Genomic DNA, 27,694 nt, shown 5'->3' on the forward strand with positions numbered 1-27,694 from the left:
CTAACAACGTTCAACATATAACAAAACAAATACTGAGCGCACAAGAATAAGGACCTTTTTATTTGTATTCTCCTGTCCGCTAACAGTAAACACATATATAAAACAAAGAGAGAAGCGAATACTCCCTATCGATTCGCTTACAACTCGCTGCCGACATGTTTCATTGCCATGGTCAATATTCAGGCAATTTCTTCAGGGCAAAGATGTTTTTTTAAAAAGCCACTGCCAGCAAAGTACTGCGTTTGGGGTGCTGGCTTACAGCTTCGACTTTCATACCATTACATTCATCTATTTTGAGAAGTCAGGGACCCACTCCCACTCGGTAAGTGCAGTCTATCCTCCCGTAAAAGTTTATCACTGGAGAAGGATTCATCGGCGTCTCCTCAGCACCGACTCCCAAAAGGAAAAGACAGTGAATGGTGCAGTGTACACAAACTTATATGTGACAAGGACTAACAACGTTCAACATATAACAAAACAAATACTGAGCGCACAAGAATAAGGACCTTTTTATTTGTATTCTCCTGTCCGCTAACAGTAAACACATATATAAAACAAAGAGAGAAGCGAATACTCCCTATCGATTCGCTTACAACTCGCTGCCGACATGTTTCATTGCCATGGTCAATATTCAGGCAATTTCTTCAGGGCAAAGATGTTTTTTTAAAAAGCCACTGCCAGCAAAGTACTGCGTTTGGGGTGCTGGCTTACAGCTTCGACTTTCATACCATTACATTCATCTATTTTGAGAAGTCAGGGACCCACTCCCACTCGGTAAGTGCAGTCTATCCTCCCGTAAAAGTTTATCACTGGAGAAGGATTCATCGGCGTCTCCTCAGCACCGGTGCTGAGGAGACGCCGATGAATCCTTCTCCAGTGATAAACTTTTACGGGAGGATAGACTGCACTTACCGAGTGGGAGTGGGTCCCTGACTTCTCAAAATAGATGAATGTAATGGTATGAAAGTCGAAGCTGTAAGCCAGCACCCCAAACGCAGTACTTTGCTGGCAGTGGCTTTTTAAAAAAACATCTTTGCCCTGAAGAAATTGCCTGAATATTGACCATGGCAATGAAACATGTCGGCAGCGAGTTGTAAGCGAATCGATAGGGAGTATTCGCTTCTCTCTTTGTTTTATATATGTGTTTACTGTTAGCGGACAGGAGAATACAAATAAAAAGGTCCTTATTCTTGTGCGCTCAGTATTTGTTTTGTTATATGTTGAACGTTGTTAGTCCTTGTCACATATAAGTTTGTGTACACTGCACCATTCACTGTCTTTTCCTTTTGGGAGTCGGTGCTGAGGAGACGCCGATGAATCCTTCTCCAGTGATAAACTTTTACGGGAGGATAGACTGCACTTACCGAGTGGGAGTGGGTCCCTGACTTCTCAAAATAGATGAATGTAATGGTATGAAAGTCGAAGCTGTAAGCCAGCACCCCAAACGCAGTACTTTGCTGGCAGTGGCTTTTTAAAAAAACATCTTTGCCCTGAAGAAATTGCCTGAATATTGACCATGGCAATGAAACATGTCGGCAGCGAGTTGTAAGCGAATCGATAGGGAGTATTCGCTTCTCTCTTTGTTTTATATATGTGTTTACTGTTAGCGGACAGGAGAATACAAATAAAAAGGTCCTTATTCTTGTGCGCTCAGTATTTGTTTTGTTATATGTTGAACGTTGTTAGTCCTTGTCACATATAAGTTTGTGTACACTGCACCATTCACTGTCTTTTCCTTTTGGGAGTCGGTCACGTTTACGTTAAGCTAGTTGATACCAATGATGAGAACAGGGCCACCCTGGTGAGTACCAACCAGGGGCCCCAATGGTGGTGCGCCCGTGAGGTGTCTTCTAGCTACTCACACATTTTTTCATGTGTCGTCTCTCTTTTGAATGTATGTCCTGTGTTGTCTAAAGTTAGATGTATCAGAGATTGGCTACTTTTATGACTTACTGGCAAGTATCTGGAGTAAGACACCTATTGTTAAATTCAAAGGTGTGTTGGAATGATCTTTAGACATATCCACGTATACCCACAGATATACATAAAACGATTGCCTTGCGGACTAGGTCACGGTGTTTTTTTTTGATGCACAGCTATGCTTACCTTATGTCCGTCGCTGGTCAGCGCCGGTACTCCCCATGGAATGCCACCTTGCTGCAAACTAATGCAGCCTTGAGTTTAGTTTGGTTACAATCCAACGCAAATCTCAATTTGTGCTGGATTGTAATCACCAATACAGCACTTTGCAGTGCCACATCTTAGTTGCTGCGCTGCGTTTCGTGTTGTGTAAGTAAATCTGAGTCTAATTGTTTTCAAAGTATATATATTAATACGTAATGAAACTGCATACGCAATCAGACTATACTTAGTACTAACATTTTTATAAAAGTCTATTAAAATGTTGCTCCGCTGAACTTAACTGATGACACTCTTACATTACCTCTCAGAAAAACTAAATCTTTGTTACCATGAAGCTTCAAAAGACTCCATCAATTAAAGCCAATACTAGGTGCCAAGCAGCCTTTACATTTCGTGATTTACCAATTGCACACATTTACAATTCTTTCAGATAGCAGGCACCCTGGTCTCTTTTTAGCTCTCTGTCCCTTCCTAGGCATGACAGCACAAGAAACCTGCCCCCATCCCTTCCTCTTTCAGCAAGAGATACATCAAGGTCCCATTAACCGTCCTGGGACGGCATGGTTGTTTTTAACAAGAAGTATAAGAAGTATTTTTGAAAAGCTAAAAAAACATAGACACAGGGGACCTCATAGATCTTGCCGGCTTCCACCTTTGTTTACATGAAGATTTTCCTTGCTAACACTTGCTGACATTAAGGCCCAGGTCATCCTTACTGTGCAGGACACAAGCCGGAAAGGGTTGGGATGAAGGCCTTTTTTTTATAGAAGGTGACAGACAACCTGCTTTGGGACTTAGGACTAGGTGTGAGGGCGCAGTGGAATGGTCAGAGGAGACAGCCTTTAGGTATCATTGGTGCTGCAGATGCAGTCGCACCAGGGCCATGGGGTGTTAAGGACCAACTAAACCCCAATATGACTTTCTTTATAGGGGTTCCTTGCTTGTATTAGGGCCCAGTGCACCCTGTCGATTTGGTCCTTGTATTAGTGGCCTAAGGGAGGGGATTATTGATGCAAAGGGGAAAAGTTACTTTGGGCATCAGAGAAATAGCAGGGGTGGGGCAAGAGAGGGGCCCATGTTTTTAACAAAGGCTAGAGAAGGCCGCCCACTTGCAAGGAAGTAGCTAATAGTTATCATTAATGAAGCAGGTGCAGTGGCGCTATGACCCAGTGATTTGAGGGGTCCACTGCATCACAACTATGACACACTTATTTTACAAAAAAATGCATCAGGGCTAGCTAATTTTTCTTTTTCTGAAATGGACAGACAGCCTGTTTCAAGATTTGAGTGAAGGCCAGGCACCAGGCATATGGTTGGGTGATGGGTGGGTTAAATAGGCGAACAAAATAGCCTGCTACTCAGGGCCACAACTATCATTAGTGCAACAGGTGCTGTTGCTTTGGGGCCCAAGAGTGTTTTTGTTTGGTGGATTTACTCTTTTATGAGACTCACATTTAGTGTGGATTATGAGCCACAGAAAAAGTACCCATGAAATAATCTAATAAGCCTAGCTCCCTATCCTCAGCCCTGCCCACCTCCTGCTTCTCCATTCCTTGCTGTATAATTTGAGGGGGGAGGGTGGTCCGTCATCAAAGCATTTATCTTAGACGAGATCAGAGTAAAAAAGTTTGATAACTCTGCTGTAGTAGCACAATATTTAAAAACGTACTATTCTGGTAGATCACTTACTACAACAGAAGGCCTTTGCCCTCTGTCCTTGGCTCAAGGGGAGAGCAGCCAGGAGTCCAGTCCCATCTCCATTCGTTCCTCTGGACTGGTGCACAGCACTTTTGCTTGAAATCATACCCCCATGCCTTTGAAGATCCATCACCAGTTTATATTCAGGCAATATTGTCTAACTCTACAAGCTGTAACCTATACAGGTAAGCATTTTTGTCAGCTAAAGGATCAGTAAGGCCAGTGCTTGATTTGAGCTGGTGGTTTCCGTTGCTGACACCAGCACTTAATTGTCAACACCAGCACTTATTACAGTATGCCACATGATGGAGCTGTTTGTCTAATTTATCAATCAGCACTACAGCAGTTATTAATTCACTATCTATTAAAAATGACTAGCAGTCTGAATTGTCACACTATTACATGTGCTATGGTTAGTAGTTGTGTTGGTACTGTCACTGTCAGCACTGTCAGGGGCAATGGGGGATGAAAGCAGCAGTGGGCTCCTGACAATGGCCCTGTCACTTATTTATTAATATTTATTTTTTTACAAAGTAAGTACTCAGTAAGGCTACGCAGTAATATGGCAAACTGCCTGCTGCTGATGTTTTTAAAATATGTGACCACTTCTGTTCCTAATGTGAGCAGAAGGAATGAGTGCCAGGCAGGCCTGGTTTTGAGACAAGTCTGTTCAGAGCATTAATTGTGTGTTTCTATGACACATTTTAATAAAGGCGTAGATTTAGTGTTACACAAATATTGCAATTGCCTGTCCCAGGCTTCTTCTGTCCTTAAAATGAGCTCAAACTGTCTGTCTAAAACTGGATTAAGTTCACGTATCAAGAGTCCTCAGATTTAGAATTTACAGCTTTGAACTAGCATTAGGGGTTATTTTTCTATATGCAGAACCCATTACCACCAGAGGTTCCTCATAGTTTCAGGGCTATGGGAACCCATGGTCCTGCTGTCAGAGATCCTGAAGTGGCATTGTGTGGAGAAATTAGAGACACAGTATGTCCTTACCACGTTAACATATGGCTTTTGTTTATAACAGGGACGTTTCTATATATATATATATATATATATATACACACACATTTCCTAATAAATGGACCGTGCCATGGGTTAGCCCACATAGGCTTACAGACTAGGAGATTCAGAATTAATTTATTTATATCTCGAAAGGCCCGGAACTTCCCTAATGTCATACTCCCTGATATGGTTTGGACATCAGGGTTCTGTCAGAACCCAAATCCCTGAGGTTCTAGGAGTTTGGGTACGAGGGGTCCACCTGCCCCAAACGCTAAATTTCAGCTTGTGTTCCTCCACTAGAATCCGGGACCTTGCATGGTCCTCTGAGCCTAGAACTTAATCTCTAAGCCAGTACTTAGTTTGAGCCGGGTTTATGGTGCTCGGCACCAACACTAAATTGTCAACACCGGTGCTTGTAACAGCCTGCCACAAGGTTGCACTATCTGGCTAATTTACAGGCGGCCACAACAAGAGATAATTATTTCCATATACATTAAAAATGACTATTACCGTCCGCCCACGTCATTGTCATTATTATTATTAAGGGAAATTTGTAAAGCTCCTGGTTACGCGCAACGGCGTGTCCCCGCGCTGTAGTGAGTGGAAACAACAGAGTCACAACCGTAAAGTCGGCCCGGCTTACTGCGTGTAAAGGTGAGTTTTTAACTTCTTCCTGAAGCCGAGTTCAGAGGGCTCCAGGGAAAGGTCCAATGGTAAGGCATTCCAGCTTTTCGCGGCCAAGTATCTAAAAGACCTACCCCCATGCGTGACTTTTTTATCCTGGGGACCTTCAATAGCCCTGTGTGGGAGGAGCGCAGGGCGTGCGTGGGCACGTACCGAGTAACCAGCCCCAGGTGCCTTACCGCACAGCAGGTGAAGGGCCTTGAGGGCAGCTTTAGACGCTGATCTTTTAGGGAGCTTCAGGATCAGTCGGACCACTGCGTTTTGCAGCACCTGGAGCTTTGGGGGCCTGAAATAGTAAGAACTGTCACACTTGTAGGAGTGTGATGGTTAGTAGTTGTGTTGTTACTATCGATGGTAGCAGGGCTGGGGCAATGTTTGGTGTAAGCTGCAGTGGCCTCCTGACGAGAGCCCTGGTACTTATTTATTTACAAATTAAGCACTGTATGCCCATCTTCAAACAGTTGTTGTCTGACAAAGCTATCATTACATATGTCAGTAGTGACATTTGAGATTTGTGTTCCCACTTGCCTCAACTCCATTGTGTAATTCCTGACTCCTTGATTATAACTTCTGCACATTTCACTCTGTCTGCAAACATGCCACAACGTTTCCTGAACTAACGCTTCAAACAAGCCTATTTCACATCACGTATAACATAATACATGTATTATGCAATCTGTTTGTGACATTCATATTTACATGTAATAGGAAAATAGAGCTATTCTACTCTAATAGTTTATTACAGAAGATAAGCAGCATCTCAGTATTTCCTTCTAGGAACAGTAACCAATGAAAAATGCCTCTTAAGTAATTAAAGGGATGTTTAGCTCTTCCGACGTCTTTCTTCTGAACATTCTGTACATTTTACCATTCATAGTCAGTATGCTTGTATAGTAGAATGCTTATTTCTCACACTGCTGGGACCAAATAATTGAGAGCATGATTTTGTCTGCCTGTTACCTACATATTCTAAAATGCAAACGTAGCACTCATACTGACTTAGAATAAATTGCTTCAGAATGAAAGTACTCAGTGGGCCATATTATGAGTTAGGAGGTTTATTTTGACTCGAGGTGGAATTTATGAGTTGTTTAGTATTTAACACATTCGATCATTATTAGATTCATTAAATAACCCATCCTTCGTAAAAAATCTGGCAGGTCAATCCTGCCAAAATGTAAGTGAGCTTGATTTTTAGGTGAAGCCTGTGGGGGCAGCGCGGAGGGTGGAGGCACGTCAGGAAGGGGATGCGAGTATGTGGCGAAACTGATTTCCTTACCTAAGGCTGTGATTTTGTCAGCGAAGAAAGATAAATAACATACCCCGTGGTGTTGTAATTTATCATGTCCGATAAATACCACCTATACTCATAATCAGGGCCAGTTTGGTTATATTCAAAGTACAGATTCTGCATTTATTATGCATTGTTAGCAACCTGGGGCCATATGGCACTGGGTGCCCCGGGGGTGAAACAGGCGTTTGCACCCGCTTTGCTCGCCCTCAGGAACTTTGATATTATAGAAATGGCCGCAGACACTTCTGTGACCCGTTCTATAATATTGAAACGCTGGCGTATATACAGCGCCAGCGCTTTCTCAAGAGTGCGTTCCCTCATTTGCGTGGGGGGGGGCATGACCCCATGCAAAGGTACAGAGCAGGAATATCGTCGCAAAAATATCGCCTAACATAAATATCGCTGCAAAAATATCTACAGGAAGAAATATCGATGACAAAAATATCGTCTGACCAAAATATCGACAGACAGGTAAGTAATATCGTTAACATTAATATAGTTGTAATAAATATCGTTTACAAAAACATAGTTTACAATAATATCGTTTTTTAAATAATTATAAGTAATGTAGTGTTTTTAATGATTATTTTTAGTCAGTCAGTCAGTCAAAATACACTTTATTCGATTTTTGTTAAAATCATAAAAGGCAAAACATACATATATTAAAAAAGACATTTTAAAAATACCCACAGTTCATTTTGTTTATACATAGTGTCCATAAAAGAATCACTTGATTAGTCACCATAATACATACAAAAAGTAACAGTTATTGATTTTTAGTTTTAAAACAGTACAGTTCTAGGGATCCTTTTGTTTCTACCTCTGTATGCGGCTGTTAAAAAACTCGCTACACAAAAAGTGACATGTGCATCCGGCAATCTTTGGAGATAAAGCAAGGCAGGTCTCACTTGTATAAAGCCCAGTGTTTTCAGAAGGGTAATTAGATATTTTCTCCTCTCAGTATTGTAAAATGCACAGAAAAACAGAAAATGGAGAGTGTCCTGATCAGAGAACTGGTCACACTCACAGGGTGGTGCATGTTCCGGTTTACCCCACACAGGAAAGATACCTAGTGAATAGTGGATTAAATTCATTCTGAATCTGGTTAACAAAAATCTGTGCAAGGGTTTGGAGACGTAATGCAGGTAAGGTTCCATCGAGGGGGAAGAGGACAAAACCAGATGTGCTCTTACTAGCGGTTTATTAACTTCAGACTCCTCTCTCTCTAAGCGTATCCTCCCCTGGAATTCCTTCTTAATCCATGCAATGTCCGCTTTACTGATTTTTGACGGAGTTGTATATAAATCAGGTCTCCCGAGGGCAGTGAATGATGACTTTATATATTTTAGCCAGGCTATTTTCATTGCCCCCTCCCTTGCAGTCACGTCTTTAAGAATTGTGTGATTTAAAGACAACTCAGTATTAATCCAGGTATTGGCCCAAAAAAGTAAAGGTGCCATTTTCAGTCCATCTATAATATAGGGTAGGCCAACTTCCTCATGTATGGAGTAGGTAGGTGTGGAGTTTGGAACCGACAAGATTCGTCTAATAAGTTTATTCTCTACTATCTGCATACTATCCAGATTAGTATAACCCCACAATGCTGCACCGTATGAGGCTATCGAGATGCATTTACTTTTATACACTTTTAACACAGCATCCATTGGTTTAGCCCCTAATCTTTTGGTAAAATCCAACAGAGCTGCTGTGGACCGGGCTAAAGAAATACGTTTGGCCTTAATTTGCGGGACCCAGGTGCCCTTCTCATCAAACAGGACCCCTAAGTAAGGAAAAACCGGGACCCTGGAGAGAACCTCGCCATTGCAAGAAAAGGTTTTTGTATGTGGTTTATTTTTTTTGTGGACCCACAATCATAGTGTGCGATTTAGTCACATTGATTTTTAGATCCAATTTGGCCATAAAAGAGCCAAAAAGTTCCAAAAGGGTCTGTAGCCCAATGCCCGTGCGGGCGATGAGAACAGCATCGTCCGCATATAAAAGGGCCGGAATCTGCTTCCCACCTACCCGCGGGACATCGGCGTTGCCTGCTAACAAGGACTTCCCTAGATCGTTAATGTAAATGGTGAATAAAAGTGGGGCTAAAATACAGCCTTGGCGGACACCCTTATTTGATCTAAAACTGTCAGAGCATCGCCCTTCCCTGGTTACCCGGACCTTCGCAGTAAGGCCTTGGTGCAGGCTTGCTATGAGGGCCACCAAGGGGTCCTCAATACCAAGCTCGCGCAATATAGCCCAGAGCTTGGCCCTATTAACCAAGTCGAAGGCCGAGGAGAGGTCCATAAAGGCCAAATATAAAGAACCCTCCCCGGCCACCGTGTACTTCGATATTAGGAGGTGTAAATTTGAGCATTGCTCTAAGGTTCCCCGTTTTTCCCTGAAGCCATATTGGATCTCTGCGAGATCCCCACAGATCGCCAGGTTTGTTCTCAACTTCGTCAGTAGTACTCTGCCCAGGATCTTAAAGGCAGAGTCTATCAAAGAAATTGGGCGGTAGCATCCCGGGTTCTCCCTGTCTCCTTTTTTAAAAATTGGTACTATGACTGATGTGTTCCAGGTTTCTGGAAAACATCCATCATTTGTTGCCCTGAAGACGTTTGTAAGGACTTTAGACCAGGTGGTTGGGGCGTATATGAAGAAGTCTACCGGGACTCCATCCGGGCCCGGAGCCTTATTTTTCGTGGAGTCCATTATGGCTTTATATACCTCTTCCTCGTTAAATTCTACTGCCACTAAGCCCCTGGTCAGTCCTGTCTCATTTCCATTCACGGGGTCATTACCGCCATATATGTTTTTAAAGTGATCAACCCATTTCTCGTCGCTGATAATGCAGTCGGAGATTGTGTTGATCTCCCCAGAGAAGAGTTGGTTGTTTATGATGTCCCAGAATCTTTTACTATTCCGTAGGATATCCACGTCAAGCAAATCATTCCAGGCATTCTTTTTAATTGTATTTTTTCTATTTTTAACAGCCAATTTATACTCTCGTCTTAATTTAGAGATTAAAGTTTTATCCCTCGGCTTTATTTTAAGGGCATTTTTCAGTTCTTTATGGGCTTTAGAGCAGTTTTTGTCAAACCATTTAAATGGCTTGGGTGGCAAGTTGGAATTGGGAACTGTTAGTTCTTCAGCCGTTTGTGAGCAGATTAAATTAAAAGCTGAAACAATCTCCTCGTTGGAGGCGTTTTGGTCTAAACAAATACGCATGGGTTCCTCTATCTTTGGGCACAGGGAAGCCATAAAGGTTTCCTGAACCACCTTACCCCACTTTAGCCGTCTGCCCTGGTCACTGGGCACCGTCGATGTGCAAGCCCTGGGAAGACCCAGGTGTTTGCTCCATAAGTCACTCCAATGAACCTGTACAGAGACTGGGTTGTGATCACTATGTGGAGAGGCAGTTACCTCGTAAATCCCCATCTTAGAGGTTAAGCCCTGAGAAACGAAAATAAAGTCTATCACAGACCCATTTTCAGACCCTTTATAAGTGGGAGGCGATTCGTCACTGCCAGTGCTAAGGGGTTCAGACATATTAAGGCTAGCAAGGAGAAATTCCAGCGCCTCCCCCGCTTTGGTGTGAGCAAAGTGCAAATTGCCAATTTCTGTTTGACCATCTAAGTTGCCTAAGTTGCATTTTAAAACACATTTTTGAATATTAAAATCACCTAAGATTAAAAAATCGAAATTAGTGCAAGATTTATGACTATAATCAATAAGAACATTTTCCAGATGGTCCACATGGGCTGTGTCTGTTTGTCTAGCCCAGGAATTATAAAAATTTGAGACCACTAGGACCCGCCCTGGTGAAATAGTCCATTCTACCATTAAGATATTTGGTGACCCAGACTCTAATTGTTTAAACGTCCCTGCCAGTTTAAGCGAGAAGAGGAGAACTAGTCCGCCCTTGGCTCTTCCTGCGCTACTTGGAGTTGCTGGAATAGTAAAACTTGTGAACCCATCCAGCCAGAAAGATGGTGCGGTGTCCCATGTTTCTTGTAGGGCAATTACGTGGTTACTGGCTATGAAGTCTATCCATGTGGGATCTAGTCTTTTGGCTCTAGTCCCTGCCACATTCCAGCTAAGGAACCGACATGGAGTCAGTTCCACCTCCCCTAATGGAACTACAGGTGGTGTCTGAGTACGTATTAGTTGTTCATTGATGACAGACATAGAATCCTCCGCCCTACCTAATTGGGTTTGCAGGGCCAAGTGTCTTTGCACCCCTAATGTTTCTGCTTGGGCGCCCTTTTCTGCGGTCTCATTAGGGGCATTATCTGTTTGTCAATCCACACCCTCTAGACCATTTAAACAATTAAACCGGTTGTAAGTTGGGAGGAATGGTGCCGTTCTACCCAAAAGTGGCCAGGGATAAGAAGTCTGATGGCACCCTCTTCTTCCCACTCTCTCCCATCCATCGTGTCGTTGGGGTGGATGTTGTGGGCCTGGGGTACTTGGGAAGAAGAAAGACACACGGAGGGTATGGATGGTAGATTCCCTTGATATGTTTTCCCCTTGACAGATGTGCGACACAGTGCCCTTGTCCCTAAAGCTTACCAAAATACAGTCCCCCGTGATCGATTTCTGCCTTCTCCCCACCCATGGGACCCTTCTTACCATTATAATCTCATTATTGAGATGTCTCGGGAGAGGTCTATTTCTGTTTAACCACTTAATGACCCTAGTTTTTAAAGTACAAAAATCCTCTATTTCCCCTTCATCAAGTTGAGGGACCCCTGCCATAACTACTGTAAAGTCGTTAGTCTCAGGTGGTAGGTTAGGACGACGAGGTCTTGCCGAGGGCATTTTTTGATTCTCTGGGATGTTATTTTCTGTCGTGTGTGCCTGAGGTACTAATACAGGGGATGGGTTAGGTATGTTGACATGGGGTGCATTGGTGGTTACAGGGTTTTGGTTTAGTGGTTTTTGGGGGACTACCCCGTTTGCGACTTGAGGTGGAATTGGCGTTGGGTTAACCACCCTGTGTTTTAACCCTTGCGAGGCTACGGGGCTAGTGATAGCTGTTAAGTCACTTTCCTGTCGACCACTGCGGTTTTTCAAACTTCCCAAAGTGGCCTCCAGTATGGTTAATCTAATCTCGATCTTTTTTACGCTTTCGCTGATCGGGAGTAACAGAGACCTTAAGAGAAATTCCAAGTTTCCCAGTGGCACAACAGAGGGGGGGACTTTGTCACTACTAGTTCCTACATCTATACTCAAGGCGGGAGCTATAACTTCCTGCGCGTTGGGTTTAGAATGTGACTCTACCAGTAGTTTTGCTGTGGGTACCTGATGTTTTAAGGATTTCCCGAAGTCAAAGTGTAGAGTCTTGGGTTTACTGCCACCCTGTGCTCCCTTGGCCTTTCTCCTACGTTTTTTTGGGGGGGGTCCTGGGACTGCTTGTGTGGTGACTGCTTTCAATTTGGGATGTCTGTCGTTACGGATTGTGGGCGGTTGTGTCATTAAAGCTATAGCCCCCTTAGCGGGACTAATACTAATGGGTAGAGCAGTGCTAGCGATTTCAATTGGGGAGGTATTCATCCCTTCCCTTAACAAGAGTGGTACATCCTCAATACGAGTTGACTCCTCCCTTAGAGTAATAGATAGATCTCCCATAGGGGTGTTTTTCAGATTGTCCACTGATCGTCTCCGTTCCGCCCTTAGCCTTGACAAATTTCCCTCTTTATCAACCTCCCCCACAGCCCGGGCAAAGTAATTTTCAAGAGTCCCATTTTTCACTCCACCCGGCTTCTGAGGGGTACTCTCCATTGTTGGTGAAGGCATGGTTAAACTCCCGGAGTGTCAGACAGTTATGCCACCAAAAACGGGTGCAACAAAATTATATAACCTGTAAGTACCTGTACGGTATGGAAAACCAAGAGGGTAGGCCCAGCCCGGCCTGCTCCGGCCTGTGACGGCCTTGGACGGTCCCGCCCTTGTCCCGGGCTTCTCCCGGTCGCTCCCGCGCGCTCCCGCGCAGCGGGCGTGCCAGGTGCCTTAAGTGGAGTTCAGCTACGTAGGTCAAGTGGTGGGAGGGGTCGGGGAGAGCGGCCCAGGTGTGGCGAGTCAGGCAGGCGGGTGCTCCTGGGATATGCAGTCCCAGTGGAGCACACCCGCACGCTCGCAGCCCCGAAAGTTCAGCCTCCCACGTAGATTCCAATGGTTCAAACTGCAGGCGGCACTCCTGGCGCAGCGGGACCCGCGGAGCGGGTTCCGCAAGAAGTTGGTTCAAAGAAAGAAAGAACTCCCGGTGGGTCCAAAACAGGCGGTTCAGCAGAGCGTCCCGCTCGCCTGTACTGCGAGCTCTGTAGTTAAGGGCTCGGTCAAGTGGTGGGAGGGGTCGGGGAGAGCGGCCCAGGTGTGGCGAGTCAGGCAGGCGGGTGCTCCTGGGATATGCAGTCCCAGTGGAGCACACCCGCACGCTCGCAGCCCCGAAAGTTCAGCCTCCCACGTAGATTCCAATGGTTCAAACTGCAGGCGGCACTCCTGGCGCAGCGGGACCCGCGGAGCGGGTTCCGCAAGAAGTTGGTTCAAAGAAAGAAAGAACTCCCGGTGGGTCCAAAACAGGCGGTTCAGCAGAGCGTCCCGCTCGCCTGTACTGCGAGCTCTGTAGTTAAGGGCTCGGTCAAGTGGTGGGAGGGGTCGGGGAGAGCGGCCCAGGTGTGGCGAGTCAGGCAGGCGGGTGCTCCTGGGATATGCAGTCCCAGTGGAGCACACCCGCACACTCGCAGCCCCGAAAGTTCAGCCTCCCACGTAGATTCCAATGGTTCAAACTGCAGGCGGCACTCCTGGCGCAGCGGGACCCGCGGAGCGGGTTCCGCAAGAAGTTGGTTCAAAGAAAGAAAGAACTCCCGGTGGGTCCAAAACAGGCGGTTCAGCAGAGCGTCCCGCTCGCCTGTACTGCGAGCTCTGTAGTTAAGGGCTCGGTCAAGTGGTGGGAGGGGTCGGGGAGAGCGGCCCAGGTGTGGCGAGTCAGGCAGGCGGGTGCTCCTGGGATATGCAGTCCCAGTGGAGCACACCCGCACGCTCGCAGCCCCGAAAGTTCAGCCTCCCACGTAGATTCCAATGGTTCAAACTGCAGGCGGCACTCCTGGCGCAGCGGGACCCGCGGAGCGGGTTCCGCAAGAAGTTGGTTCAAAGAAAGAAAGAACTCCCGGTGGGTCCAAAACAGGCGGTTCAGCAGAGCGTCCCGCTCGCCTGTACTGCGAGCTCTGTAGTTAAGGGCTCGGTCAAGTGGTGGGAGGGGTCGGGGAGAGCGGCCCAGGTGTGGCGAGTCAGGCAGGCGGGTGCTCCTGGGATATGCAGTCCCAGTGGAGCACACCCGCACACTCGCAGCCCCGAAAGTTCAGCCTCCCACGTAGATTCCAATGGTTCAAACTGCAGGCGGCACTCCTGGCGCAGCGGGACCCGCGGAGCGGGTTCCGCAAGAAGTTGGTTCAAAGAAAGAAAGAACTCCCGGTGGGTCCAAAACAGGCGGTTCAGCAGAGCGTCCCGCTCGCCTGTACTGCGAGCTCTGTAGTTAAGGGCTCGGTCAAGTGGTGGGAGGGGTCGGGGAGAGCGGCCCAGGTGTGGCGAGTCAGGCAGGCGGGTGCTCCTGGGATATGCAGTCCCAGTGGAGCACACCCGCACGCTCGCAGCCCCGAAAGTTCAGCCTCCCACGTAGATTCCAATGGTTCAAACTGCAGGCGGCACTCCTGGCGCAGCGGGACCCGCGGAGCGGGTTCCGCAAGAAGTTGGTTCAAAGAAAGAAAGAACTCCCGGTGGGTCCAAAACAGGCGGTTCAGCAGAGCGTCCCGCTCGCCTGTACTGCGAGCTCTGTAGTTAAGGGCTCGGTCAAGTGGTGGGAGGGGTCGGGGAGAGCGGCCCAGGTGTGGCGAGTCAGGCAGGCGGGTGCTCCTGGGATATGCAGTCCCAGTGGAGCACACCCGCATGCTCGCAGCCCCGAAAGTTCAGCCTCCCACGTAGATTCCAATGGTTCAAACTGCAGGCGGCACTCCTGGCGCAGCGGGACCCGCGGAGCGGGTTCCGCAAGAAGTTGGTTCAAAGAAAGAAAGAACTCCCGGTGGGTCCAAAACAGGCGGTTCAGCAGAGCGTCCCGCTCGCCTGTACTGCGAGCTCTGTAGTTAAGGGCTCGGTCAAGTGGTGGGAGGGGTCGGGGAGAGCGGCCCAGGTGTGGCGAGTCAGGCAGGCGGGTGCTCCTGGGATATGCAGTCCCAGTGGAGCACACCCGCACACTCGCAGCCCCGAAAGTTCAGCCTCCCACGTAGATTCCAATGGTTCAAACTGCAGGCGGCACTCCTGGCGCAGCGGGACCCGCGGAGCGGGTTCCGCAAGAAGTTGGTTCAAAGAAAGAAAGAACTCCCGGTGGGTCCAAAACAGGCGGTTCAGCAGAGCGTCCCGCTCGCCTGTACTGCGAGCTCTGTAGTTAAGGGCTCGGTCAAGTGGTGGGAGGGGTCGGGGAGAGCGGCCCAGGTGTGGCGAGTCAGGCAGGCGGGTGCTCCTGGGATATGCAGTCCCAGTGGAGCACACCCGCACGCTCGCAGCCCCGAAAGTTCAGCCTCCCACGTAGATTCCAATGGTTCAAACTGCAGGCGGCACTCCTGGCGCAGCGGGACCCGCGGAGCGGGTTCCGCAAGAAGTTGGTTCAAAGAAAGAAAGAACTCCCGGTGGGTCCAAAACAGGCGGTTCAGCAGAGCGTCCCGCTCGCCTGTACTGCGAGCTCTGTAGTTAAGGGCTCGGTCAAGTGGTGGGAGGGGTCGGGGAGAGCGGCCCAGGTGTGGCGAGTCAGGCAGGCGGGTGCTCCTGGGATATGCAGTCCCAGTGGAGCACACCCGCACGCTCGCAGCCCCGAAAGTTCAGCCTCCCACGTAGATTCCAATGGTTCAAACTGCAGGCGGCACTCCTGGCGCAGCGGGACCCGCGGAGCGGGTTCCGCAAGAAGTTGGTTCAAAGAAAGAAAGAACTCCCGGTGGGTCCAAAACAGGCGGTTCAGCAGAGCGTCCCTTTTTTTAGTCAAAGTAGTATTTTTAGTAGTATATTATTATTTAATAATGTATTTTCAGTTGAATTTAGTATTAATAGTTCCGTAGCGGGTTGTGGGTTTATAGGGGAGTAGGGTGGGAAGTAATTTAAATATAATGAAATAATACATTAATTAATGTTTTAAATGAATATAAATAGTGTAATAAATAATAGTTAATTAATTTCAATTAGTTAATTGAATCATAATTATGTAATTAATTATGTTAATTTTTTTATTATTTTTAGGTGTGTGTACAGGATTTTTTTAGTGAAAATGTTTTTGGGTAAAGGGGTATTTTTAGGGTTCAGGGTCAGTTTTCAGTTTTTGGGTAAAGGGGTATTTTTAGGGTTCAGGGTCAGTTTTCAGTTTTTGGGTAAAGGGGTATTTTTAGGGTTCAGGGTCAGTTTTCAGTTTTTGGGTAAAGGGGTATTTTTAGGGTTCAGGGTCAGTTTTCAGTTTTTGGGTAAAGGGGTATTTTTAGGGTTCAGGGTCAGTTTTTAGTTTTTGGGTAAAGGGGTATTTTTAGGGTTCAGGGTCAGTTTTTAGTTTTTGGGTAAAGGGGTATTTTTTGGGTTAAGGGTCAGTTTTCAGTTTTTGGGTAAAGGGGTATTTTTAGGGTTCAGGGTCAGTTTTCAGTTTTTGGGTAAAGGGGTATTTTTAGGGTTCAGGGTCAGTTTTTAGTTTTTGGGTAAAGGGGTATTTTTAGGGTTCAGGGTCAGTTTTTAGTTTTTGGGTAAAGGGGTATTTTTTGGGTTCAGGGTCAGTTTTCAGTTTTTGGGTAAAGGGGTTTTTAAATATAATGAAATAATAGATTAATTAATGTTTTAAATAAATATAAATAGTGTAATAAATAATAGTTAATTAATTTTAATTAGTTAATTGAATAATAATTATGTCATTAATTATGTTAATTTTTTAATTAATTTTAGGTGTGTGTACAGGATTTTTTTAGTGAAAATGTTTTTGGGTAAAGGGGTATTTTTAGGGTTCAGGGTCAGTTTTGGGTTTTTGGGTAAAGGGGTATTTTAATTATATATATGTATTATTGTTGTTATATAAAGTAATGTGTAAAATTAATTTATATGTCCACATTTATTCAGTTTATAATTAAAAAGTGTAGTAAATTTTTTTGAAATAGTTAAAAAATATAAGTAATGTAATGTATTTTGTTAATAGTACTTATATTTATTTATTATTTAATGTAATTTTAATTATTTTAAAAAGTCGATATTTTTTACATCTATATTAATTACAACGATATTTTGGAGTCGATATTTATGTACTTACCTGTTTAAGTATAGGGTGTCGATTTTTTTGTAAACGATATTTTTGCAACGATATTTATGTCAGCTATATTTTTGTTATCGATATTTTAACACCCTACCCATGCAAATGAGGGACAACTTTGCCTCTGCACCCGCGCCGTATTACAGACTCGGGCAAAGAGGCAAAGAAGCCCTGAGGAGGCACATTGACATGTGGCACACTGTCATTGTGTACCCTGACTGCAGCCCTCTGTTGGGGGAAAGGGGTACCGTGGACCCCCAGACATCCCCTTTAAAGGTGCCGGTGAGTTGCCGCCTGAACTGTGAAACACAGAGCGGCTGCTTTAAAGCTGCTCCACATTTCACTTGAATTTGCTTCCTCCAGGGCAGCACAAGTTTTTGGCTGCACTGTGGGCAGCGCATTTTAGGTAATAGGGAGCCCTCTCCCTGTTTGCGCCTGGCACACCTGTTTTAAGGTACTCCGGGTGCAAACAGAAAAAGTGAGCCCTTTCCATAATAGGGCCCCATAGGCTTTCTTGAATTTGAAGGGACAGAGACGAAAGATTTTGTGGTGGACAAAGGATGAGATGTGTGAAGGTGTGACCATGTATTACAAAGAATAAAATATCCTCTACAGTATGTAACAAGAATATCACAAGGTACCACGTTGCTTTGTATAAAGAGTCATGATCTTCAACCTCATTCCTCCACCTGGCCACAGAACGCCTCTGTGACGTGAACTATCCTTGTCTTGTATGTTGGATCCTTTATCCCAGATACATCTGGTAGTTAAATTATGGGACTACCTACATTTCAGAATAAATATAATGACCATATGTCAGGTTCATAGTGTTTGGACCCTGTGAAAACGTGTGCTGTCTCTAAATCGCTGCGCAGAGGTTTTTGTCAAGCAATATGCCTGTTGGAGGAAGAGGTGGGAGTAAAACATAGGACCAAATTCGCCCTTGGAACGGATACACCACAATCACCTGAGACTTCCAAATATTTCGGCCAGAGGATACTATGGACTTCATGGGAAGCAGGATCAGATATAAGCTAAGTGACACACACAGTGTAGAATACAGAACAACTATGAGCCAGAAGGAATATGTTGAATGATAGAACAAGACTGTCAGGATCTATTTTGACGTCTGGACTAGTGAAGAACCCAGAGCCTTCTCGGAGCATACTCCAGGGGACGTATTGTGGCCAAGTGGACCAGAAAAAAAAAACTATATTTGGAAGAGGTGCATAGCCCGCACAGTTGGAGGACAAACAGCAGAAGGCAAGCCTTGGGACAGAAAGGCAAACAATGGACCCCCGCTTGGCTCAAAGTGTTTGTAATTGTCCCGGAATATATCTGCAAGACGCTCCATTGAAAGTATTCTCCACAATCGGGCATGCCACAGTGATATCACCGGAGTGTCCGTCTTCTTCCATGCCGCTATGGTAAGCTTGGCTGCCCCCAGACACGTCCACATAATCGCCTTGTCAGCTTTGATTTGATGAGCTAAATTGCATCCCTAACCCCAAGCAGAGCAAAGTCTACAGAGGTCAGGAGCGGATATCCCAACACGTCCTTAATATGTGATAGGATCTCGTCCCAGAATGGCCGGATCTTTGGGCAGTCCCACCATATATGCCTGAAATCCCCCTGAAGCCCACAACCCGCCAGCAGAGATCTGAAGTGTCAGGAAAGATTCGTCCGAGCTTTGTGGGGTATAGATACCAATCATGTAGTGTTTTATAGTGAGATTCTCGTAGCGCCATGGACTTGTTATATTTTGGAATGTCCCTCCAGATGTGAGCCCATAGGATCTATTTTATCGGAGACATGGGATCAGGGTAGGACGAGTCGGATTGGAGTCTTTGGAGAACGGGACAACAGAAATTGTGAATTCTCAAACACTAGACCACTAACGTGGTGCTGGCTAACAGGTTTTACTCACTTCTTGGTTTCAAGACGCTTTTGGGGGAGAAAGGGTAGAGCCAGTATTTAGAGTAGTAATAAACATGGCGGCAACACCTGGCAACATGTTGTTAGGTGTTGCAGCTTTCGGGTTGTTTTAGTTTGCAACTGTTCTTACATCCATCACGTCCTTAGGTTCCCTACCTTTCCCCAGCTTTGATTTGTGTGAATGCCTGTGGTACTTCCGGTTATCCTCTTTCTCATGCATGCTGCCTCATTTCCTGTCTTGTGTGATTTGCGGTGGCAAACAGGAACTTCCACCTCGGATAACGGTCTGTAGTGGTTTTACCACAGCAGCATCTACCCTCGAAACCAGTAAGCCTGACTTAATTGAACTACTGCACTATTCCACCAAACAATACCCCACACTCTTTTGGGATTTTTTGCTTCATTACTGCCGATGCAGTGAATACTTGTACTCCTTGCAGCGAGGCCTTCAGTACTGGTCCAGACCGACGCAGGCTTCAGTACAACAGTGAACTCCATCCCTCTCTCTCTCTCTCGATATATATATATATATATATATATATATTCCAAGGGTAATCCGGCAGCAAGGCAGGCTTCGCTCTTCTTGAAAACACGTACACTGACCCAAATTTAGTGCAAAGTGGTTTATTCGGTGTTTGTGCTCCCAGCCATCATGACGCGTTTCGCGCTACACAGAGCGCTTGATCACATGACACAGATAAGATTACGGCATTGGTTTATATATGCTGATGAAGTTTACAAGACTTGGCCTACATGTTGCATAGACATAGAAAAAATCTTTGCTAGTGAACTACGATAGCACGTTATTTTTAGTTCATTATACTTGTGTATAAATAATACCATAAATATGCAATTGACCAAATAAAATTGAATTCAATCCTGCACATCAGCAAAAGAACACATACAATGCCTAGATATTGTGAAGGTGAGAAAATAATATTAAACGTGGTTTAAAATAAAAAAAATCATTATTATTAAGTCTTAGTGCAGCATAAATCCTGATGTTTGTATTAAATAAACAATATCCAAATATAGCAGCATATTTTCTTTTCATCCCTGGGTGTATTTCTGGGTGGAACGGTATGGAGCCCCATACGTTTAAAATGTCCATTAGATTAGAATCCCAAAGGGACGGAATTAAAGTGCAAAAGGCCAAATCGTATGATCTCATACAGAGCCACTTATATGGGGATTCAAAGTGATATCAGTAAAATACCAAGATGGTATAGTCTGGCCACAGTTTGTGTGCAAAGCAACGCATGTCATAAATGGATTTAGAAATTCATATCAATAAATAAACTTCCATCTGCAAAATATCAACAATCATCAGCAATAAATAAATATACATTGACAAATCAATTCATTATTACACCTATAATAAAAACCTTAAAATGGTATATAAAGGCTAAAATTGATTTATAAATTGAGTATATCTAAAAAAACTAAGCATGGGCGAATTTTGCGAATCTGGCGTTCGCAAATTTGCGTATTTGCGAACTCTCAAACTGCAAAATCCGCAAATTCTCGCGAATTTGCGGATTATTTTTTCTTCCTTTATTTTTTAGAAAATAATTCCATTCCAATTCATCCATATTGTTTAAATATAAAAGAAAACACATTGTATAGTTTATCTAGCAGAGAAATGCAAGAAAGACGAATACAAATAAATTACATACATGAGTCGAAAAGATACTGATAGCACATTAGGAAGCAATACATGTCAATTAGACCGGGACTGAGTAGACCAAGCCGTGATAGGAGACCAGATCTTTTCCCCTCGCATCCTGGACTTAAGCCCCCTAGTAGCATAAATCGCTGTTTCATAGTTATAAACTGCCAGGAACCTAGCAAGCCAGTTTTGGAAACATGGAGGATCTTCCTCTTTCCAACGAGTAGCCAAAATAATGCGATATACAGCAGAGCCGATGAATAACATTACTACCTCACTGTGGTGCAATCTCAAAGTACAATCATATCCCAGCATAAAAATAGGTGATTCCGGCAATTCTCGTCAAACACCTCCCTCCAAAACTCCCAAATCATTTTCTTAAAAAGCCCTAAGCTGTCACATTCGTAGAACATATGCACAAGCGTCGCAGGTCCGCTTTTACACCTAGGACAGCGGTCGCTGTCAGTTTTCCCCCAGGCATACAACTTGGCAGGTGTATAGTAGAGATTATAAACTGTTTTGTACAGCTGACCTCTAAGATTGGTGGAAAGAAAAAATTTGGAGGCCATTGTCAAAACCTTGTCTAAGTCCACATCTGGATTGTTTAATTTGCTAGCCCAGGTTGCTTCCGTACGTTCAGTATCATCAGGTGTGTTGGCAAGTAGTGTATTATAAAATGCCCCTATTCTGGAAGAAGATTTCTGAATATCTTCCAAGAGGGGTATTCTGTTCCAGTTTATGTTAGGAAGCAGATGATTAATGCTTGATATAACTTGAAGGAATTTAAGATAATCGCTGCTAGGTATAGAATATTGAGTCTGAAGGAAACTAAAATTGAGTTTTTTCTCGGAGCCTAGAAGATCAAAAAGAGATGTAATTCCATAACTCTCCCAATTGGCAAAAGTCCCATCATTAATGTTTTGCGAGAAGAGAGACGATTGCCAAAGTGGGGAGTATCAGGTATATTTAGGAGTTTGCAAAAATTTTGTTATTTTAGTCCAAGCTTTCCAAGCCCCTGTAACAATCTTGAATTTGACTTTTTTATAGTATCCAGGGTCGTAGTGTCTGAGTAGGAGTCCTCTGGCTTTAGAACCAAGGGCCAACTGGTATATTGATGGAATGTCGGCCCCTGCTTCATCCTGTAAAGGACTAACCAAGGGAGCAAATTGCTGAATATATGCAGCCCAATAATATAGGAACAGTTGAGGGATAGCCAGACCACCTCGGTTGTAAGGGAGAGACAGGTATTTTAATGATCTTCTTATCTTGCCATATTGCCAGACGAATTTGGAGATTTGGGAGTTGAGAATTTTGATAAATTTATCATCTACTAATAGGGGGATGGTACGAAATAAATATAGGATTTTGGGGAAAATAGTCATTTTAATATAATTCCCCCTACCTATGATGGTGAGATGAAGACTGTTTACCCTGGCAAGATCCTGTCTTATTGTGTCAGTAAGGGGTTCATAGTTAATTTTGACGATGTTTTGAGTTTCGGCAGTAATCTGCACTCCGAGATACGTGGCCTTATAGACCCGACCTTGGGTCAGAGCAAATCGTGTTTTGTGTACATAAGATTACAGTCTTATTCCTATTTAAGGAATATCCTGTATAAGACCCAAATAAGAGTGCAGTTGCCTCTATCTCTACTAGGGCTGTCACCGGATCGGGTGTTAAAATGGCGACATCATCCGCGTAGGCCAGGGCTTTCATTTCAAAGATACCTGTTGCCACAGGGTAAATTCTGGGATTGGCGGGAATATTCAGAATCAGGGGGTTAATGTACAGAGCGAAGAGAATTGGCGAACATGGGCACCCCTGTCTCGTTCCTCTTGTGATGTTTATCAAGCCTGATTCCTGCCCCATTAAATGTAGTTTTGCTGTTGGATTACAATACATAGCTTTAATTGCTCTTATAAATGTAGCCCCAAAGTTATAATGTTCCAGAATGACCCACAAATATTCCCAAGACACTCGATCGAATGCCTTCTCGGCATCGAGGAGGATCATTGAAGCTTGGCCCCCTGTTGCAGATATGATGTCGAAGATCGTGATTGCTCTGCGGGTATGATCGGTAGTACCTTTCGTAGGGATAAAGCCATGTTGCCATGGACTGACCAGTTGAGCAATGACTCTACTCAGTCGGTTAGCCAGGATCTTTGAGTAAAGTTTGGAATCAGAGTTAATTAATGAGATGGGACGATATAAAGCAGTGGATTCGGCAGGTTTGCCTTTCTTAGCAAAGATAATAATTCTGGCATCCTTCCAGGACTCTGGTGTTCTTCCGCTCCATTGTATCCCCAGAAAAAGGTCTAATAAGAATGCGAGTATTATTTTGCCTAAGACTTTATATAATTCCAGGGGAATTTTGTCGGGGCCAGCTGCTTTCCCGGACGCCAGTTCCGATAAAGCAAGTTCAAGCTCTAAGATGGTGATTTTGTTCTCTAGATCATTCTTAGTAAGATTATCAAGGCTTTTATCTGGGTAAGATAGGAAACTAGTGAGAAAGGTTTTGACATCTTCACTGTTGTGGTCCTGATCCTCTTGATATAGGTTCTGGTAAACCCCTGGAACACTTTAAGTATGTCTTATATTTTGGTGTATTCTATGTTGTTCTCTTTTATTGAGGAGATTGCATTCAGAGAGGCCTGCTGTCTGGTTCGTAGGGCTAATTGTTTCCCTACCCTTTCACCATTCTCATATAAATTCTCGCGCTGAGATCTATAGGATTCTGCCGATTTTTGTGTTAACACTTTATTAAGCTCTGTTTTACAGATTAAAATCTGACGTAGTTTATGTGACCCATCTGAGCTCCTATTTTCGGCGGTTGCGGTTGTATGTGCTGTTTCTAGGTCAGCTAGTTCTGAGATTTTCCTGTGGTGCTCAGAGGCTTGTTGCTTCTGTAGTCTGGCTACATAACTAAGGGTTTCCCCCCTAAGAGCAGCCTTATAGCTGTCCCAAACTATGTTTCTGGAGGCGCTAAATCGATTCATATCAAAATAACCCTGGGTCCAACTCCTGATATACTTAATATAATCACTATTGGCCAGCAATTCCCGATCGAATGTCCAGTTTCGAGTCTTCCGGGCTGTAGGAGACATATTTACTGTCAAAACCAAAATATTGTGATCTGAAATTAGCTTCGGGTATTTTGTAATGGTGGCTTTATTTGAAATATGTCTAGTAGTGAAAATATAATCAATCCTGGTGTGTTTATTGTGAGGGTGAGAAAAAAATGTGTATCCTAGATCTTCAGGATGTTTTAGGGACCAAATATCTACAAGATTTTGACTAGTTGTTAGTGAGCTAATTGCTTTGAATACCCTGGGTTTGCGGCCAGAATACTTTGAGCTGATAATGTTGTTGAGGTCTGAGCCTAATGAAATATTAAAATCCCCTGTGAGGATTAATGGGGTGGGCCATTCTGCTAGATCCGTTTCTAATGTCTCAAATATAGATGAGTCGTCCAGGTTAGAGCCATAGACCGAACATATTGTCACTCCGAGAGTCAATTCAACTATTGCCCATCTGCCATATTGGTCCTGGGCCTGTTTAACCGGCTTGCCTAGAAACCTTTTACCTAGGATAGCAACACCCCGTGTATTAGCTGTGTGTGTTGTGGTTACTAGGATATCATACCCCTGGATTTGTAAGAAACTCTTATTATTCCAAGTCAGGTGGGTTTTTTGTAGACATATAATGTCTGGTGAGTGTCGCTTAATTATTTCAGCAAATCGGCCACGTTTATCCCTATCTAGGAGCCCCGCAACATTCCAGCTCCAAACGGTTATCCCCTCCATTGAATGCTGAATATTATTCCCTTGTATCTTATCGCTGAGTTTATGTTTGTTTTAAAAGAAATGACTTTATAAGAGTAGTGCTTTTTTCTTTGTATTGGAATTATTTTCTTTTTTTGTATTTTCTCCCTTCTCCCACCCACCTTCCCCTATCTCTGTCCCTCCCCCCCCCCCTCTCGTCCACTCCCTCGCTCCCACATTGAGGCAAACAGACTCCATCAGAGTCTTAAGAGCAATGTATGTGATCACAACAACCAAGTCCCCCCCCTACGTGCTAACAAACAATCACTTTTTACAAACCGAGAAAAGAAAAAAAAAATAAGACGGAGCTCGACTATAACACCAGACCAGCTACATAAACGTTGTTTTCGTTGTTACTAGCTCATAACTCATAACTCATAATGAGCCACAGTAAGCATACACCTTGAGGTGAGAAAAAAAAAAACAGTCCACTTCATGCTACCCTTCAGATTGCTTAAAATCGTAGACTGGCTAATATTGAACTACAGTGTCAAAAAAAAAGGGAGAAAGAGCCACAGAATAAAACAATGAAGGAAGTGAAAAAAGGAAAAACAAAAACACAAGAATTCACAATGTGGCCTATTAATGTCCAGTAATGTCAAGTAATTCATCTGTACACAATGCTGATTCAGTACTTGTGTTACACTAGGTTCCCAAACCAGCAATTCACTTTACCCCCCGCATCATTTGGGCTTCTGCCTATGTTAAGCTATTCAAATATTCTTGGGCTTTGATTTCAGAATCAAAGAATCTTGTCTGACCCCCAAGAATGACTTTTAGGCGTGCAGGGTTATTGAGATAAACCGTCGCCTTTTTATCTTGAAAAGGTTTGATGAGCTGGCGTAGTCTCCAACTCCTCTCTACTGTGGTGTGACAGAAATCGGGTCTCGAAAAATAGGAGATGTCATTCAAGGTACGTTTGGTCTCCGGTCTAGCTTTCTCAGAGACCGCCTGTCTCAGTAGGAAGTTCCCAAAATAGACTAGAATAGCCCTGGGATAGGCGCCAGGTTTCGCGGGGGTTCTCAGAGTGAGTGGCATCCGATGTGCCCTCTGTATCTCAACATCCCAGTTCCATTTTGACAGCTCGGGGAGGGAATCTCGTAGCAGAGTGATAACAAAGGAACGAACATCATCCCCCTCGGCTTTTTCGGGTACACCCAAAATGCGGAGGTTTTTCCTGCCTTGGCGATTTTCAAAATCCTCCAACTTCCATCGAATGTCCCCAATTTGTGCTTCGTTGGACTCAACTCGTTCCCTGATGGCGACCACCTCAGTCTCATTTGTTAAGGTTCTATTTTCTACTTCGGTTAACCGATCGCCAAATAATTCACATGTCTTTACTAATTTTTTCACTACACCTTGCACCTTTCGAAGTGCTGCTTGTGCTTTTCGTCCATCCTGGGAGGTCTCTTCCCGATGAGCTGCAATTGCCTGTAGAACAGCATCTATATATGGTGGGGCTGATACTGAGGTAGGGGCGGTAGTTGCACCATGAGTGGAGAGAACCAAGGGGGTTAGTTGCTCGGTGTTCGAATGATCCCAGTCGAGGCCTGCCCCATGAGTCTTGCTGATCCGTTTTCTAACTGCTTTTTGCTTGGGTTTGACAGTCTGGGCATCATCCGCTTCAGATTGGCTATCAGATTCATCCGTGAGACACGATGTATCCCCTCACTCATCCTCAAGCTCGGCATCGTCAGAGAATGAAAAAAAGTCTGTGGTCTCCTTTTCTGAATCTTTTTCCAAGACCCCACGAGTGGTGCACCCATTGCCAGCATCTAAGGGGAAGTCAGTAGTGGTATCAGAGAGCACCTGTATTGGGGTACCCCCTGCTGCTGCAGCATATGTAGTTTTCTCACTGGTTCTTCCAGCGCAGGGACTCAGACATGCACTTTGGCCCAAAGGGACGGAGTTAAAGTGCAAAAGGCCAAATCATATGATCTCATACAGAGCCACTTATATGGGGATTCAAAGTGATATCAGTAAAATGCCAAGATGGTATAGTCTGGCCATAGTTTGTGTGCAAAACAACGCATGTCATATATGGATTTAGAAATTCATATCAATAAATAAACTTCCATCTGCAAAATATCAACCATCATCAGCAATAAATAAATATACATTGACAAATCAATTCATTATTACACCTATAATGAAAACCTTAAAATGGTATATAAAGGCTGATTTATAAATTGAGTTTATCTAAAAAAACTAAGCATGGGCGAATTTTGCGAATCTGGCGTTCGCAAATTTGCGTATTTGCGAACTCGCAATCCGCAAAATCCGCGAATTCTCGCGAATTTGCGGAATTTTTTTTGTGTGTTCGCAAGGGTTTCTGCCAGTTCGCGAGGGTTTTGTACCAGTTCGCAATTGCGAACTTACTTGTCGGCTCGCAACGGTCACGACTATGTTGTTTCTACGTCTGGTTCATCATCACAGGTTCCCAGCACCCTCTGTTTCACCACTGCCACCCTCTGTTTCACCCATGCCACCCTCTGGTACATCAATGCCACCCTCTGGTTCATCACTTTAGATTATGGGGGTAAAAGCAAGCACACCTGCCCTGCTTCAACTGACATGAATTAATTTGGGGTTGATTTATTAATGTGTCACTGTTTTAAAATTCCAGTTTGGCACCTGCTTCCTTATCTGTAATTTGCTTTCTGTTGCAGTGCAATTTGTTTTCCAGGACCTTTGTGGCCTACTTTTAGCTATTCTATGAGCCTGCTGTGAGGGTCATAGAATTGTTGCAACTAGCAACTGAACTCTGGAGGGGCCCCAGTCAGGAAGCACTACAGGGAATGGTTACTAATGATGAGTTTGAAGGCCAAATCATATGATCTCATACAGAGCCACTTATATGGGGATTCAAAGTGATATCAGTAAAATACCAAGATGGTATAGTTTGCCCACAGTTTGTGTGCAAAGCAACGCATGTCATATATGGATTTAGAAATTCATATCAATAAATAAACTTCCATCTGCAAAATACCAACCCTCATCAGCAATAAATAAATATACATTGACAAATCAATTCATTATTACACCTATAATTAAAACCTTAAAATGGTATATAAAGGCTAAATTTGATTTATAAATTAAGTATATCTCAAAAAAAATCA

This window comes from Lissotriton vulgaris, chromosome 8, assembly GCF_964263255.1.
Source record: "Lissotriton vulgaris chromosome 8, aLisVul1.2, whole genome shotgun sequence".
NCBI classification, from domain to species: Eukaryota; Metazoa; Chordata; class Amphibia; order Caudata; family Salamandridae; genus Lissotriton; species Lissotriton vulgaris.